The sequence below is a fragment of the Macaca nemestrina genome, chromosome 19, assembly GCF_043159975.1.
Source record: "Macaca nemestrina isolate mMacNem1 chromosome 19, mMacNem.hap1, whole genome shotgun sequence".
NCBI lineage: Eukaryota > Metazoa > Chordata > Mammalia > Primates > Cercopithecidae > Macaca > Macaca nemestrina.
In genome coordinates, this window is record NC_092143.1 from 63,300,037 (window position 1) to 63,317,610 (window position 17,574).

At 34.3% G+C, this 17,574-nt stretch overlaps 1 long non-coding RNA gene across 16 annotated transcripts in view; it reads right to left on the reverse strand.

Moving 5' to 3' along the window:
- LOC105465505 (uncharacterized) overlaps nt 1–17,574 on the reverse strand; it is a 327,965-nt gene that overhangs the window by 24,086 nt on the left and 286,305 nt on the right. For 15 of the 16 annotated variants that reach the window (XR_011617004.1, XR_011616994.1, XR_011616992.1 and 12 more), the window contains one exon: nt 3,272–3,515. The exons of the other annotated variant lie outside the window; for it this stretch is intronic. This is a non-coding gene — a long non-coding RNA (uncharacterized lncRNA). The remainder of the gene's footprint in view (nt 1–3,271; nt 3,516–17,574) is intronic. 16 annotated transcript variants of the gene reach the window in all.

A 17,574-nucleotide genomic window follows, 5' to 3' on the forward strand; every position in this document is an offset into this window, starting at 1 on the left:
ATAGAGTATACTTACACAAACCTAGATGGTATCCGTATCTATATCTATATCTATATTTAGATCTATATCTACATAGAAATAAGATGTCCCAGCACCATTATTTTCCCTACTTCATCTGCAATGCCAGTATCAAGTGCCATAAATCAGGTTTCCATATATGCGCATTATAATCTTACTAGCCCACCATCATATATGTGTTCCCTAGTTGACTGAAACATCCTTATGCAGCACATGACTGTAGTGTAGACACAAAATGCTTTCAATGACATCTTACTGGCCAAAACATAGTCATTGATTATGTCTCTGTGCAAGTGATGCTGGGAAATAAAGTCTTTCAGCTGGATGGCGAAATGTCCACTGAAAAATTGAAGTTCTTATTGGAACGAATGGCCAAAGAATATTGGATTGGCACCTCTGCCACAGGTGGATGTACTCCCAGGTGGATGTACTCCAGCATAGAATTTTCTTTAGGAAGTAATTTTATACCTGAACAAATGTAGGCTTTAATTCCCAGAGATTCATATGCTTATAGCCAAAATTATTTTCCCCTCAAAAACATTTAAATAAAAGGTGACCACCAATCCAAGAATGTGCTAGAAAATGTCAAAAGACATTGTATCAGTTTATCTGGTACTCAGAAATATGATTTCCCACCATACCCACTAAGACCAACTAACTTCAAATATCACACTTTAACCTTGAAAACAAAATGTATTAACTTGTGGAATTATCAGTTATACATCATTTGGAAACTTAGAAATTATGTATGTAAATTTAATTTTCCTAGTTTTAGAATAGTAAGGTTTTTTATAGCAGTATTAAACAAATAAGATAAAATATTTATATGTAGTTCATTCCCTACTTTTAAGAAAATCATGCCATCACCCTACAGAAGGTATTTATTCTTATATATTTGGTTAGAGGATAATTCATTCAAAATAATTCCAATTGAAGTGTTTGTAACATGAAAGATGATCCAAGACACAGGATTGTTTCACAGGGATCGAAATAGCTATCTTATATATACAGGTGACATTTCTTCTTACTGGGACTCTTTCATTAAGTGTTTAAGTTACAATGAAGCCATATTTATGATTATAAAGAAAAAATTAAGTTTTAGCTGTATACTCAAAAAGTAATGGTTATGAAACAAAAGAAAATATTTTACTATGTCTGTTTTAAAAATTTCGAATAATTCAACTAAAGAGATTTTTAAAAATAAGTCATAAATATAGAAGATATCACTCACCTAAAATTTATTAATAATGAAGCCGGCAAATGTTGATTTTTTCTTTATGTAATTCTTCATGAATTAATTTTACAAATTGATTTACGATATACCATTATTTCTCCTGTCTAATACATTTCAATAAATGTTTATAATATAAAAAATATTTTATTTAAAATTATAAACGTGTTTAACCTCACTCAAACTACCAAGGTAAACTAATAATGTAACCATCAACATTGATGCACAAATAATTTTTGAATTATCTGTCCAATTCTCTCCTTTATTATACACTTATTTCAATTTATTTGAAATAGAAATTTTCATAGTATAAAAAGGTAACTTTGGAGGTGCTGGAAACATATCCATTATCTTAGATATGAAAATATCTAAGAATAAAAATATATTTTAAAAGAAGCTTTAGAAACATGCTTAACATAATATAACTGGATGTTAAATCTGTGTTGAATTCAGTCATTAGTAAATGATAAAGTTCTAAAATTACCTATATTGTCATTTGCTTAAAAATGTGGGAGAATTCTAGCACTCAAAGTTTCTATTCTTTGACTTTAATGTAATACAGTGAGAACTTCATTATAATGTAGTGTTCAAAACATATTGCCAATTTTTTTAATAAATTCATTTTGCTTTTAAGCTAACAGTTTATAAGCAATTTCAAATGGGAGTTCTTGAAGTTTTTAATGGTATCCATCTTTAATTCAGCTCTTTTTTATTTCATTAAAAGTAAATTATGTTTCAAAATCTAAATTCACTAATTGAAATATTTACAATTAACAACATAAATGCACTTTCTTAATTAGAAGCTCATCATCTCTCAAGACTTCAATAACAGTTCTTAAGGTATCTCCCATTCCCTAATCCCCTTCAACCCACAACAAAAGGTGTGATTAATATTGGGAAACAAATTTGGAACATTTTAAAGTAATTTTTATTTGTCTGTGCCAAATTAGCCAAAACAATTTTAACTTATGTAAAATAAGTCCTTTATTCCTATACACATCTTTGTTCTTACACGGAAATTCTAAACAGAGAAAATAACAATTGCCATCACATATTGAGCACATACTAAATTTCACTTTTTATATTACCCACTTTTCTCATATTATTTCACCTTATTATCGTAACATCAGTATAAGAAAACCATTGCTCTTTTGAAACAAAACCCTGGAATGTTATTAAATTGGCTTAAGCTTTCACTACAGATAGTTAGTGGCAGAACTGTGATTCAAGACCAAATCTATTATTTTAAATGGTGTTCTCTTGACCATTATACTCTATTGATTTGCAGTCATTCTTGACAAAAACAAACAGCAAAAATCAATCATTTAAATGTATTTGCATATTCTGATTTGTAATAATATTTTTGTTTTATTTTTAATTTTATATATAGTATCTCTGACCGTTAAAGACATGTAAACTATAGGTAAAATAGAAGTAAATATGAACCTGTTTCTCTTGAGCTGATTAAATTCCACATGGTTAAGACATACTCAATGCTTTCACAAAATATGAAGCACTTAGAAAACATATTAAACAAACTAAGAAATATAAATATTCTGTTAATTATTTGAATTGTTCTCATTACAACGTGGCTTCTTCTGACAGATATATTTTGCAGAAACTCTATACTGTTAGGGGGTTGACTTGTTCATGTATCAAGCAGCTGAGAGCTCTAAAAGACAAGAATTGGGTTCCTAGTATATTAAAAGCAGCATTGCTACCTTCCTTTCCTCATATTGTCTCAGTGTGAACTCTTTGATGTTTGTTGGTATGTGGTAAAGTTCTGCTGGTATTTGCTAAGGAACCTAGTCATGGCCAAAACTACCCTCCCATCTGCATATTCCCTCATTTGAATTCTTGAGAGAGTGGCAAGGAGCAGTGATCATTTGGGAAATACAAGCACAAAGTTATCAATAGTCAATTGCACAAAATGCTCACTTTACAGTTCTATAATAAATCTAGATATAACACACAACCTGGACTCAAATGAGGAACATTAAAGCACAATGTATTGAAACTTACCAATAAGATTAACAACTGCTCAGTTTCCTCTTGTCCTCTGTCCTTCTCTCTCACCCTTTTCCTTCCTCCTTCCCTTCTTTCCTTCCTTCTTCTCTTTCTTCCTTCCTTTTCTTCCATCTTCCTTCCCTCCTTTCCTCTTCTTACCTTCCCTCCTTCTTTTTTCTTTCCTCCCTTCCTCTCTTCCCTCATTCTTTCTTTTCTTCCTTTCTCATTTTTTTTCCTTTTTTCTTCTTTTTACCAGGTGCTAGTAAGTAAAGCAGATATTTCAATATTAATTTTTATGTTTCTTAATGTTATTCTGCCCTTGGTCTGCTGTTGTCTAGGCATATTTCCTTGAAGATTCCTTTCATTTCCTTTATGTGAATAGACTCCATATCTGTTTTTCTGGTCTTTAAGTCTTTCCTGATGTGTGGTCTAGCATTTCCTTTGCCTTCTTGACACAGCTTATTGACACAGATTATTGTACCCTAAATTCCATGTGTTGAAAACTGAAATTGTAACTGTCCACTAAAAATAACTTATCCAATTAACAATACAAAAGATAAATAAAACACACAGCTGGTTCTTGGAAAAGATAAACATAATTGATAGGCCATTAGTTTGATTAATCAAGAAAGGAAGAGATGATTCTAATCAACTGAATTAGAAACGAAACTAGAGTCATTACAAGAAACACTACAGAAATATAAAAGATCATTTGAGACTCCTATGAACATCTCTATGCACATAAACAAGAAAATATAGAGGAAATGTGCAAGTTCCAGGAAACATATAACCCTCCTAGATTAAATTAGAAGAAATAGAAATACTGAACAGACCAATAACAAGCTATGAGATTAAATCAGTAATTTAAAAATTGCCAACAACACAAAAAAGTCCAGGGCCAGATGGTCACCCATTCAAAGAAGAATGGGTGCTGATCTTAATGAAACTATTCCGAAAGATTGAGAAGGAGGAAATTCTCCCTAACTCATTCTATGAAGCCAATATCATCCTGATACCAAAATCAGTATAGGGCATAACAAAAAAGGACAACTACAAACCAATATCTCCAGTGAACACAGATGTAAACATTCTCAACAAAATACTATCTAACTGAATCCAATAGCATATCAAAAAGATAATACACTATGATCAAGCGGGTTTCATCCCAGAAATTCAGGAATGGTTTAACATATGCAAGTCAATAAATGTGAAACATCACATTAACAGAATTAAAAACAAAAGACATGATCATTTTGATAGATGCAGAAATAGCATTTGATAAAATCTAGCATTCCTGTAGAACACAAACAGTCAACAAACTAGGCGTAGAAGAGACTTACCTCAAAATAATAAATGCCACATATGACAGACCCACAGCCAACATCATACTGAATGGGAAAAAGTTGAAAGCATTTATGCTGAGAACTAGAACAAGACAAGGATGCCCATTTTTACCACTTCTACTCAACATAGTACTGGAAGTCCTAACCAGAGTAATCATGCAAGAGAAAGAAATGAAGGGCATCAAATTGGAAAAGAGGAAGTCAAGCTATTGGTGTTCGCTGATGGCATCAAATTGGAAAAGAGGAAGTCAAGCTATTGGTGTTCGCTGATGGCATGACAGTATACCTCGAAGACCCTATAAACTCCTCCAAAAGACCGCTAGATTTGATAAACAAATTCAGTAAAGTCTCAGGTTACAAAATCAATGTACAAAAATTAGTAGCCCTGCTATACACCAACAATGACCAAGCTGAGGATAAAATTAAGAACTCAACCCCTTTTATAACTGCTGAGAAAACAGAACAACAACAAAATGCTAGGAATATACTTATCCAAGGACGTGAAAGACCTAGACAGGAAAACTACAAAACGCAGCTGAAACTTTCTCATTTCTACTGATGTCACTTTTATAGTCACTCATCTGGGTTCAAAACATGAGAGTCGTTTCCAATTCATTCTCTTCTCTTCCCTCTTTGAGTCCCACTGATCCCATCATTATTCAGGTTTTCTTTATCTCTTTCCTTGACTAAGAGCATTTCTCTTGACTGACTTCCCTCCTTGCTGCCTCTCTCTTTCTCAATTCAACTTTCATATTGTCATATTAATCTATCTAAAATTTAGGTCAAACGACATCATTGAAGAGACTCAGAGAAATTTACTTTTATCTTGTGGTAGTCCTTATAATATTCCCTGAATTCAGATATAAGGAACTAGTTAACGCTTTCCAAACTTCCATAATCCAAGCTTTACCTTTTTGTTCATGCTGTTTCTTCCCTTCTGCTTCAATCTTCCTCTCTTTCTTTAAGACCTAACTCAAACCTCACTTCTGTATGAGTTTTTGTCTGAAACTATAATAACTATGCTATCTGAACCCCTATATGCATTTATTAAATATGTACCTTATGATACTTATCATAGTTCATTCTATAATTTAGTTATAATGTTTGTCTCATTTTCTCTTCCCTCTTTCCAATAACTCTAGTTCTTCATATTTTTTTCTCCATAATGCCTAGTAAAATGGTCAGCAATTAACACATATTTATTAAATTTTATAGAATTAAATACTAAATGTATTTTATAGTATTAAAACGTAGTGTACAAATAATAGTCTAAATATTAATTTTATTTTTAAGCATGAGAAAAAATCATATTTATATGATTTAAAAACTAGAGGATACCCTATAGATCAACTATGCAACACTAGCATTCATAATTAAAGAATTTAAGATCCATAAGTTTGGCTCGCTACCTCAAGACATGTAACCAACCAGTGGCAGAGTGACTGGAATCCCAGCTTGTTTTCTCCCAAGGTGATTATTAATTGGTAAGTTAAACTGCTGATTTGAAACAACTAATATGCAGAATGGGATGTTAGATATGTCTACAACTTTCTCCCTTTTTGTTTATCAAGTGCAAGATAAAGTCTTCCTATTAAATCATATTCAAATATTAACAGAGTTTTTGGTAAAAGTGGTAAAATATTGCCAGTCTAAAAAAATCTTCATCCAATTTCTACTCAATTTAATGAAAACACATAGTCAAAGGCACTTTAAATAGAAAAGAACGCACAACCTCTTGTCATAAACTTCAAAACTTGAGGGCCACAATAAACACAGTTTTGGTGAGGCCCCTGTGCACCCTATATCCATTCTGACCTCTGCACTGGAAGTGGTACACTTATAAAATCCTAGTAAATTTTATAATATTATAATACTTGAACAAGAACAAATGGCATGGATATTATTTTCTTACTTGGAGGAAGTGAAAATCATTTCCAAGAGAAAGATGTGAAATAGGAGAGGTAAAAAATTAGGATATGCTTTCTCTGATATTAAAAAAAAAAAAAAAAAACTAGGCTTTAGGGATTCTTCCTGAGTTGAGGTAATGACATTAAGTTGCAAGGGTATTCCCCATGGGAATAGGAAGTACTTCCCAGTGGGTGAAGTAAATCCTGGTACAGAATATTTTGCTCATTTTTACAAAGTACCACAGACTAGTAGTTCCAAGTGCGTTCTATCTCAGCTCAGCCTCCTTACCATAAGATGGACTACAGCAAAGTCAGTAAAACACAATCACAGTCCTTGAACTCTGAGTCAGAGGAGATGACAACCATGCCTCAATAATGATAAAAGGTGAGTAAAACAGAAGTCACTTATACGAAATTGAATTATTTATTTCAAAAGTCTGAAAAAATTTTCACTTCAAGTCTGAGCAAGTTTTAAAAATAAGCATACCAGAGAAATAAACAGAAGCAAAAACGAGAAGAATAAATGAACACATCTTAAAAAAAAAAAAAAAAGAAAAAAGAAAAAATACAATCTGGAAAAAATACAATACAGGGAACAGAAATTGCATTTCTATGATAACTTCACTATAGAAGAACTTAATGAAAATTTACTTTTGATAAAACAAGAGATCAAAACAAAAATAAAACCAGAACAATAAAATGAAAATTTAAATTACAGAGTTAAGAAAACATTAAACTCAAAATAATACTAATAAGTATAGTTTTGGGATGCCCCTTAAAATGAGCAATTTCCTGACTAATCACACATAGAGTGAGTTCAACCTCTCACACACCAGATCTTCCAGTTAATATATAAGTTCACTCTTACATATAAACAGACAGGTGAAGATTTATAGATACTTGAGAAAAGTTTTCAACATGAACTATAGACACCAACAACAACATAATTAAAAAGACAAGTGAAAGAAACAATGCAGAAAGGCAAAGGCATTAAATAGGCATTTCTCCAAAGATGGTAAACAAATACCAAATGAGCATAAGAAAAGATGTTCAGCATCACTATTATGGAAATGCAAGTCAAAACTACAATGAGAGAGCACCTTGACTTCATTAGGAGGGCCGTTATCAAAGCAAAACAAAAAAAACAAAACCCCTGAAAATAACAAGTGTCACTGAAGATGTGGAGAAATTGGAACTCATGCACTGTTGGTAAAAAATGTGAATGGTTCGTCTGCTATAGAAAACATTATAGAGGTTCCTCAATAAAATTAAAAATAGAATTACCCTATGGTTCAGCAATTCCACTTCTGGTTATATATCCAAAAGGAATGAATGCAGATATTCACAATAGCCAAAATATAAAAACAACCTAGATATCCATGAGTGGATGAATTGATAAACAAAATGTGGCATATGCAGGCAATGGAATATTATTCAGCCTTAAACAGGAAGAAATTCGTGCTACAAGATAGATAGACCATGAGGACATTATACAAAGTGAAATAAGCCAATCACAAAAAGGCAAGTAATGTGTAATGCTACTGCAGTATACAGAGTAGTCAAATTCATAGAACCAGATGGTAGAATGGTGGTTTCTGGAAGCTTGGGGAAGAGAAAAATGGGGACTTGCTGTTTAATGGGCATAGAGTTTCAGTTTTGCAATAATTAAAAATTCTGGAGATTAGTTATATAGCAATGTAAATATACTTAACCCTACTGAACTGTGCACTTAAAAATGACTACGACAGTAAATTTTGTGTTACTGGTATTTTATCATAAAAAAGACGGATTGGAGAAAATGTATATCCTCCATGAGCCAGAATTCAAATCTAGAAAAAAGGAATGTTTGGAAAGCAAGAAAGAGGTTTGGAAAATCAAATATTTGATAGCAAAAATAAAAATTCAACAAAAAGATGGGAAAATAAAATTGAGGAAATCTCCAGGAAGAACAAAAAAGACAAGATTAAAAATGTTAAAAATTTTTTAAAAATTAGCCTAGTATTCAGATTTTCAGAAAATGTGAGTTACAGAAAGAGAAAACAGAAAGGAGCAAATTGCCACAGAAATAGTTCATTAAATCTCATCAAAACACAGAATATGAAATTTCAGAATGAAAGTCTCCATGAACCAGACAACAAAATGAGTGGAAAAAGACTCAAAATTAGGTGAAAGTTTTACAAATCTTTAGAATCCTTGGAATAAAAGGAAGATTTTAATGGCTTTAGGAAAGTGAAGAGGAGAAAAACAAGTAACCAAGAAAACAAAATCAGGATATGGAAGTTTAATAGGCTTTTTGTCAAAATCACTGTAGTCTATAACAATGAAGTAGTGCCTTTCAAATTGTGAGAAAACATGGTCCTCACCTAGAATTTTCCATACAGATTGTCAATCAAGTGTGAAGGATAGATAATGAAATTATAAGATAGGTAAGGTCTCAAAAATTTTCCCTTGATATACTGCCAGGGAAAAGCAACTGGAAGATTGGTACGTTTAATATAATTTATTTACTGGAGTTATAATAATTATACTATGGAAGATAGAGACACATAATGCTGATAATACAGAATCCAATTGAGTGGATATACAAATAGACCAAAAGGAACATGGCGAGAGAAAACCTAAGATCATAATTGTAAAGCAAGCCTGGAGAACAAATCAGTCCAAATAGAAGCAGAAGAGCGTTGGCCTCCAGGGGGCATGTTGCCAAGAAGATAATGATTGTAATAGAGTAACTGATGTATTTCTGTGGACTTTCTAGATCATCAGTAATGTCAATGAACTTAGTGATTAATGAATTATACAGGAAATGGAGCAAATAAAAGAAAATCAAGGCTGTCATTAATTCCAGGGCAAATGAAACATTGCACAAGTAAAGGCTTTGTAATAGTAGTTCAATACCTCCCTTAGCTGTAAATCATATTTACAGTGTAATGAAGTGATGACTACTAAAAATGGACTCAACCCAAAAGAATGATATATAAACATTAGGAACATGAGAAGAAGATAATCCCTGACCCTCCCCCTTAAAAATATATGAGTATATTTCATGATAGAAAGCTATTAAGTCATATCTAAAACAGAAAGGCCAAGAGATGATATAAGAATGCTATTTATAAATATAGAGACAATTAGCAGAAGAAACTGTTCAATGGGTTTAAAGTAAGGCCTCAGTGGATTAGAAATCAGTAAAGGGGGTAATAGGAAGCTCAATGCTTTCATCATAGGCTTTTACAGTACAACTATTTGACTTTTAAAATTATATACAGGGAAAATGTTATTTAAGTAAACAGAAAAAACATTTAGAGATTTTTCATGTCTCTAGAAAGAAAACAAGTAGGACTGTTGGGCAGAAGAAAGGCTAAAATCTGCAAAGAAGTAAGGAATAAAATTGTGACTTAAGACCAGTGTACAACCAAGTCATGAATCCATTTAAGTAAACAATCAGGCATTTTTAAATACTCTAACCTATGGGCAATTCACCATCTATGGGAGTTTTCTTTTTAAATACATAAATGTAGTAAAACCATTTGAACATAAAATTTAGCCAATGAAAAGATACATGTAAAAAGAGAAAAAAAGTACAGATTATATTTATGAAACAGAATACAAATGTTATAAAATTTGACAATTAAAATAAAATCCAACTTTAAAAAATTGAAATGTATTGGAGTGAAGGTGGGAGAATTTGTAAGAGGTGTATTAAATATTTTACAAAGCCTATCTAAAATTAAAATATGTGCTTCAAAAAATAGAGCACAGTGATTCTGATCTTTTGGTCTTTCTCTCATAGTTTTTCCATAAATTCAGAGGGAACTATAGTAAATAATTGTCAAAATAGTTGCTATTTATTCAGATGCTTTGCTATTTTTATAATCAAGCCAGAATAAGTTGAACAATTTTATGGATTAGCATTCATAGTACCACCCTGTTTTACAGGATTTGATCTCCCTATCAAACCATATTTTTATCTCTACACCCTTCTAACTGCATTTGTGCAGAGAAAGACATCTGAATGTTGTTAGCTTAATGTTAACATGGTTATTTTGAGGGTTTTGTTTATTTTCTTCTTTGTATTCTTGTTAGCTGTCTGAGTGCTTTAAAATGAGGCTGACTCATATAACCGTTTATTAAAAAAAAGATGAAGAAAATTGTAAAATATCTGGTAACCAAAAAGTTCTGTCAAAGGAAAAGAAGAAACACAAATACCCATTAATGTCAACGAGGAGATCCCAGTCCAAGTTTTCTATTACACCGATTGGCAGAAGTTTTCCAGAAGATCTGGAGTCCATGACTATCTAAGGAAGCCTTCCCACCCCAGGTGTTTATCTTCAGTTTTACCACCATGTTCTTCCTCTACATGACAGGAAACTTTGTAAGTCTGACAGAACATCATGTCTCTCTCTATGCACTTTGAATTCCATTTTCTCAAGATAGTTTAACCTCATTTTCCCCTTAATCAGTTTCTAGGTTTTTCTTATAAGGCTAAATCTGACTTCAGACCTAGAATATGCCAGCCACTTTAAATGTGTCCATGACAGTCTTCAATATTTATTCAGACAAGCTCATTTTGCCCTTTACACTCCACTGTATATTTGTCCTATTCTTTCCTGGTGTAAACTAAAAATAAAATCTTACGATCCTCACTAATTGAACAGATTTCCTCTTGGCCAAGAGGATCCCAGGAAAACCTTAAAAACTGAATTTCTAGACACGACAAGATGGGAGATCAGACATGCCTCATTATAGCCCCCTCCCTTTTGCTGTTTAGACACAACAACTGTATTAATGTTAAAATGGAGATCATAAGACTGACAGATGGACTGTTTGTGACAATAAAGTACTAAATTATAAACAGGACCTAAACCATTCCAAGCAATGATTTAAATCATGCCCAACTATGGTTAAAAAATATGCTATGTTCTAAGCGCCACGATGTTCCTTTTTCTCTAGGAGCTAAACAAGCACAGGCCTTTAGATAACCAGTTGAAGCAATTGCAGGTCACCAACCATCAGACACTGACTAATTGAGCCTGCCACCCCTACCTCCCTGCCAACCACCTCACTCCTCACTCCTGTTCCGCCAACCATAGCTACAGCTTTGATTAGACAAGAGACTGGTTTCTGCAACTTTCTCCTGATAAGACCGACAGTCATGGACTGGTTCTGACCAGTTTACAGAGGCTGTGCAATGAGTGCCTTGGTATCCTGAAAAGACCTTTTGACTTACATAGAACCTAAATATAATGAATTTAAATGCTAGGTTTCCACCCCAGGGTGAACATGAGTCATATGTTACCTACATGTTTGTTCACTACACATGCATCAGGACCACCTTCATGAATATTCATAACTCCTCCTTAACCCATTGAATATATATGTTTAGCCAATCTTTTCAGCAGAAAGCTCCTACCTGAATACCTTCACTTTCCAAGTGCCTGGTAATGGCTTCAGCCTGAAGCACACTTCCCAGCCTGTCAGAATGGCCACCTTGCAGGCTGTAATACTTAGTAAGAAAAATGTCTCCTTTTCCAAATTTATAAAGACCTTGTGATTTTTAAGTTAACACTGGATTGCTGTCTCCCAGCCCACACCCCACTCTTGCCATATTGACCACACTTCACTGCTAATCGTGCCCTAAAAATCCCCGTGCTCTGATAGGCAGGTTGATCTGCTTCTCAGCATGTACCACAGACTTGATTCTGGCATGTATCCTGTTTCTATGCACTGGAGAAGCTGGACAGCTCCACGTCCCTCCTCACTATGCCTCCTCTGGTGTAAGGCAATGCAGGGCGACTCTTGAGAGATCTGTGTGGCAGTTACACATCAAACAAAATGTTATTCAAAAGACTGTCTGTAGAATTAATAATCAAAGACAAAAGCAGTAGCTAAGAAAAAAAAAGTAAAGCAGGCACCTAGATGTAAAGACGGTGAACCATCAGAGTGAAAACTCATAAATAGAAGATAAGTGGATAAGTCTCTCTCCTAATGAGGGAGATGGGAAAAAAATAGAATGACAAATGATTTCTAAAGTGGTTCAGATCCAGGTGGTTAAGAATCTAAATTGGGGGATTGTTTTAAGCAGGCCAATGCTAAAAGGAGTTAAATCTGTACTTGTAGGAGTGCAGATTATTTCATGCATTTAGGGCTGAGTGAACTAGCTTTAGGTACACTCTGGGGTATTGCTGAAGGTCCTGGGATCCTTATTTAGAACCAACTCTGATATCTGGTGTAACTGCTAAAATGCACAAGATATCTGTTATAGATAAATATGTTGCAATAATCATTATGCTTAACCTTCATTCTCCATCCTGCTAGATAGGATCTCAGAGCCCTGTGCCATCCAAGATGGGGCAGCTAAAGATTAAATTCCAACTCTTGCATTTGGCTTATTCTTTTAGGATACACAATGTACCCATTTAAAAAAATCTAGAGAAGAACAATACTCTTCTCAACCCTGTTCTCTAGCTGGACCCAACGGCAAGTATGACTGCTATAAGACCAGAGTATGCACCTTTCACAGACTCTTTGGTTCTGCTCCCAGTTGGTTTTTGACACTGAAAGTGGCACATCAAGGCTCCTTCTCTAAAAGGGGGCTTTAGTCAATGTCTATGGCATGCCGTTTCAAGAAAGCGATCTCTTGTGTGTGCTGCTTAGGCTCTGTCCTGCTGTCCCAGAATCCAGTTTGCTTTTTGCCTGGGATGTGAGTGAGAGATGTATCAGCTTGGCACTCCTGCCATTACTTAGCTTAGTGGTTAAGAGTATAAGCTTCAAAATCAAGCTCAGAAATTAGATGGACTCTACTACTCACTGCCTGTGTGAACATGGGTAAATTTCTTAAATTCTCTGTGCCTATTTTCTTGTCTGTAAAATGGAGCTAATTATACTACCAATTTTTAAATATGAAAGTATGTTAAATTAGAAAGTTGCACAGAGACAAATGAAGTTGCAATCAAAAAGATTCAGCAGGAGCATCACAGAAAATCCACAAGTACCCTATGAAAGAGTCAGCTGTAAATATCAGTCAGTCTCAGAGAGCATGAGGACAATACTGAGGAAGTAAGAATTGTCATAACCTCCTTACCTCTCCTCCTTACCCTCTACCCAATCCAACCAAGGAGGGATCCGAAAACAGACTAAGGAGAAATGGAGATAAAGGAGAATCACAGGAAATCCAATTATATTTCTCTCCCCTTAGTTAAGAGAGGAGGGGCCTTAACTTGCATTGAGGAATGAAGTGTTTATTATTATATCAAAATGCCATTCTAATAGAGACTGGTACCTTGAAGTAAAAAAAAACTTTACCTAAAATCCATCAGAAAAATGATGTGACTTCCTGAGTTTGCATTCAGTGACTGGAGTAACACCACCTCCATAGAAGGTGTAAATGGACTGTGAGGGTGAAAATACAGGGGGGGTTCTGGTTTTTTCCCATGGGTCCTGCTTATTCTATACATGGAAGATCATTGTGGAGATTAAATTAATTGACACATATGAGTTGTTTAGGATAGCACAAGGCACCTGTGGGAGCTCAGAAAGCTGACCAATAAAGTCATCATCATCATCATCATCATCATCATTATCATCATCATCAATACCAGCTAAAACTTATCATAACAGATCATGTCTATTTTATGCATTACAAAGCCTAGTTTAAAAAATCCCTTACAACTTGCCACATCAAAGTCCCTCTGGACAAAACCAAAGAAACAAAAACAAACAAACAAAAAACATTAGTATAAATTTTCCCTACCTTCCATTAAATTCAAAGATGTCTTTCTCTTTTCCTTTTAGTTCATATTCATGATTGAATCTTGGTTCTGCCACCTCTGAGTTGAGAGAGATTTTAATTGGGTGATTTTACCTCTTAGAACCTCAGATTTCTCTTCTGTAAAGTGAATGTGTTAACACCTACCTTTACAGGGGATGTGGGAATATTTGAGCTACTGCATTTTAAGTGTATGCTGCCTACTAAAATACTCGTGTTTCAATGTACTAAAAGGACCAGGGAGACATGGCCCTCCTGAACCCATCTCCCATGCTCCTTCTGTCCTAGACACAGCGAAAGTTGAATCATGTCAATCTTCTACTCAACACTTTCTGATGTTTTTTTTGTTTGTTTTTTGTTTTGTTTTGTTTTGTTTCACTCTAAGTAAAGGCCACAGTTCTTATAGTGATCTATGAGATACCACAGGATCTGCCTTTGGATCACATGATCTCCCATTATAATTACTCCATATATGGAAGTTCAACTCCCTTGCCCCCTCTTCATGGTACTAGCCAGGTAAACTTCAACCCTAGGGAAACCAGCTTTCTGTTTATTTCTTGACAGTACCTGAACAGTTAAACATGACTGAAGAAAAACACTCTGATGCTGACTGGAGCACAAACCTCAAATGGCTATTCCCAGCGTTCTTTATAGAGGACCCTTAGTCAATTTTCTTTCCCTTTCTCTAAATATCTCTTTCACATTTCCCATCTCTCCTCATACCATCAACATCTGACTCCTCATCACTCTCAGTTGGGAAAAATGAAGCTCCTTACCCTTCTCACCATCAAATCTACCAGGCTGTATGTATGTATTGATAAGCATTGCCAGGTTTTCCATTATAGCAGATGAATTGCTCATATTCTAAAACCCACCATTCTATGGGCTTCCATCCACTCTCACTTTCTCAAGGACTTTGCCCCAGTAATTATTCCTCAATTTCCTCTGCATCACCTACATCAGTGCAAATGCATGCTGCAATTTCTCTGATATTAAACAAAAAGTCTCTGATACCATATCTCTATGTAGCTCTGAAATAGATCTTCATTGCTCCACAGGAAAAAAAAAAAAATCCTCACAAGAACTGTTTGTACAGTTTCCATCTTCTCATCTCCCATTCCTCCATGATTTTAATTTAATCAGGTTTTTGTCTCCAAAACCCCACAGAAAACACTTTCTTCAAGGTCACTAATACCTTCATATTGGCAAATGCAATAGTCCATGTTTTAAGGTGGTTTAATTTCTTTTTTTTCTTTTTCTTTTCTTTTTTTTTTTTGAGACACGGTCTTGTGTTGTCACCCAGGCTGGAGTGCAGTGGCACCAACATGGCTCACTGGAGGGTGACTTGTACAAGAAATTCAATGTGAATGTTTACAACACAGTGGCCTTGATATAATGTTATAGAAATTAATTTTAGGGTCAATATTATTCTATGTTTCATCTATTCTATATTTCATTCAATATCATTCTGTTGTTACATGTAACTAGGTGTGATTCATTTATTTCACTACTAAACAATATTTTTCTATATGAATATATCTGGTTTTTTTAATCGAATGAATTTTTCTTGTTTTTCTCTTAAAGATATGTCTAAATCTCTAGTAACCATCTTTGTATGTGACTCCTGGTGTATATGTATAATATTTTCTCGTGGGTATAGAGAAGGAATTTGAATCTGTTACTATTTGACGTGTAAATATTTACCCACACAGAGGAATGCTAAAATATTTTAAAGTGGTTACCCACAACAATTTACGAGTCTTTTAAATCCACATTCTCCCCATCATTTCATGGCATCACACTTACCAGTTTGCAAATAGAATGGGTATGAAATGGTGTCTATGCACAGTCCAAATTTATGTTTCTCTAATCTCAAATAAAGTAGAACATTTCTCTACATGATTATTGGCCTGTATTAGTTTGTTTTCACACTGCTATAAAGATACTACCTGAGACTGTGTAATTTATAAACAAAAGAGGTTTAATGAACTCAAAGTTCCACATGGCAGAGGGTGAAGGGTAAATAGGCACCTTCTTCACAAGATGGCAGGAGAGAGAGAGAACAAGTGAAAATTGCCACTTTTAAAACCATCAGATCTCCTGAGAACTCCTTCACTATCACGAGAACAGCATGGAGGAAGCCGCCCCATGATCCAGTCACCTCCCACCAGGTACCTCTTTAAAACGTGGGGATTACAATTCCAGATAAGATTTGGGTGGGGACACAGAGCCAAACAATATCATGATCAAACGCTATTTAATTTCTGTAAAACTCATGTTCACGTCTTTTGCCCAATTTTCTTTTTTTTAAATTCTTTTTTATTTCTACCTTTTTTTTTTAATACTTTAAGTTCTAGGGTACATGTGCACAACTTGCAGGTTTGTTGCATATGTATACCTGTGCCATGTTGGTTTGCTGCACCCATTAACTCATCATTTACATTAAGTATTTCTCCTAATGCTATCCCTCCCCCTGTCCCCTACCCCATGACAGGCCCCGATATGTGATGTTCCCCACCCTGTGTTCAAGTGTTCTCATTGTTCAATTCCCACCTATGAGTGAGAATATGCAGTGTTTGGTTTTCTGTCATTGTGATAGTTTGCTCAGAATGATGGTTTCCAGCTTCATCCATGTCCCAGCAAAGGACAAGAATGCATCCTTTTTTATGGCTGTATAGTACTCCATGCCACATTTTCTTAATCCAGTCTATCACTGATGGACATTTGGGTTGGTTCCAAGTCTTTGCTATTGTGAATAGTGCTGCAATAAATATACGTGTGCATGTGTCTTTATAGTAGCAAATCCTTTGGGTATATACCCAGTAATGGGATGGCTGGGTCAAATGATACTTCTGGTTCTAGATCCTTGAGAAATTATCACACTGTCTTCCACAATAGTTGAACTAGTTTGTACTCCCATTGACAGTGTAAAACTGTTCCTGTTTCTCCACATCCTCTCCAGCATCTGCTGCTTTTATCCATTTTTCCAGTGAGCTGTTTTTTTCATTGACTTAAAGACTATATATTCTTCACTTAATGTTTTGTCAGTGATATGAATTTCAAATATATTACCCAGTTTGTAAATTATCTTTTAAGTAAAAAAGATAATCCTTAATATATTATGGTAAATTATTCAAAATTTAGAAAAACAGACAAAAATATAAGCAACATAACCTTTCAATATTATTCAAGTGAAAGACCACCCAATGATTATCTCAGAAAATATATGTAGTTAAATCCAACAAAGTCATAGATTTTGAGAAATTTCATGTTAATTTATAGATGCTGTTCTTTCAGAGATAA